Genomic DNA, 1,036 nt, shown 5'->3' with positions numbered 1-1,036 from the left:
AAAAAGCAGTTCAGGGAGATAAAGAAGCCAGGAGGAACTGTCAGCAGAACGTGAACTTAAAAAGAAAAAACAAACAACTGGAATTTTATTAATCTTCCTGAACTACTTGCAGCTGCATCTATCAGGTGACCTGTGGAGCTGGACCTTTGTCAAACCGGGGCTGCTGAGCACGGGAATCCCTTGTTGTCTGGGGCATCCACCACTGTGTGAGAGGCAGTTTTTCTCCTGACAGCCCAAAGACGATTTTCCTGTTTTCTTTGACCCCCGGCCATGAGAGCAGGGTGAGAGACCTAGACTTGACCAATCAGATAATCCTGCCTGGGCAAGTGACCCAGAGATAGAGGCATTCTGAGTGCATTTCGATTGCGGGAGCAGCTACAAATTGAATGCTCACTGAAGTAGGGCCGAAGGAGCTGATGTGGCCGTGGCAGCAATGTCCTTGCCAGTCTCTTCCTGGGCGTGATTTTGGCCGTGGTTCTGGCGGCTTAGCATGGGACAATAGCCAAGAAAAATCTGAAAATAAGTAATGAGGAGGGACTAGCTGTACCAGTCGTTAAATTTTATTATAATTAAATACCATATTGTACTTTATTTATTTATTTTTGGCCGTGCCATGTGGCTTGCGGGATCTTAGTTCCCCAATCAGGGATTGAACCTGGGTCCTCGGCAGTGAAAGTGCCGAGTTCTTAACTACAGGACTGCCAGGGAATTCCCTGTACTTGAGTTATTTTTAAAGTTTATGTGCAGTAGTTAAAAATGGTAAAAAATTTAAGAAGGAACATTTAGAGACTAAAATCTCTTAGAAATTATTATAGCATTCCTCTTTAGAACATTTGGCTTACTCATCATTTTAGAACTCACATTTAAATCCTTTCTGATTGTTGTGTGTAACCAGCAGAACTGATTAACAGTTGAACCCTCTTTCCCCTATCCACCCCGTATCTTTCTACCTGAACACGATGTAGGGGCTCATTTGTTTTACTCCTGCTTACACAAATAGAAACAGAGACATCTATAATAAAAGACAAATATCCAT

Source organism: Leucopleurus acutus (assembly GCF_964270905.1).
Source record: "Leucopleurus acutus genome assembly, chromosome: 5".
Taxonomy (NCBI): Eukaryota; Metazoa; Chordata; class Mammalia; order Artiodactyla; family Delphinidae; genus Leucopleurus; species Leucopleurus acutus.
Note: the sequence above shows the minus strand (reverse complement) of the source record.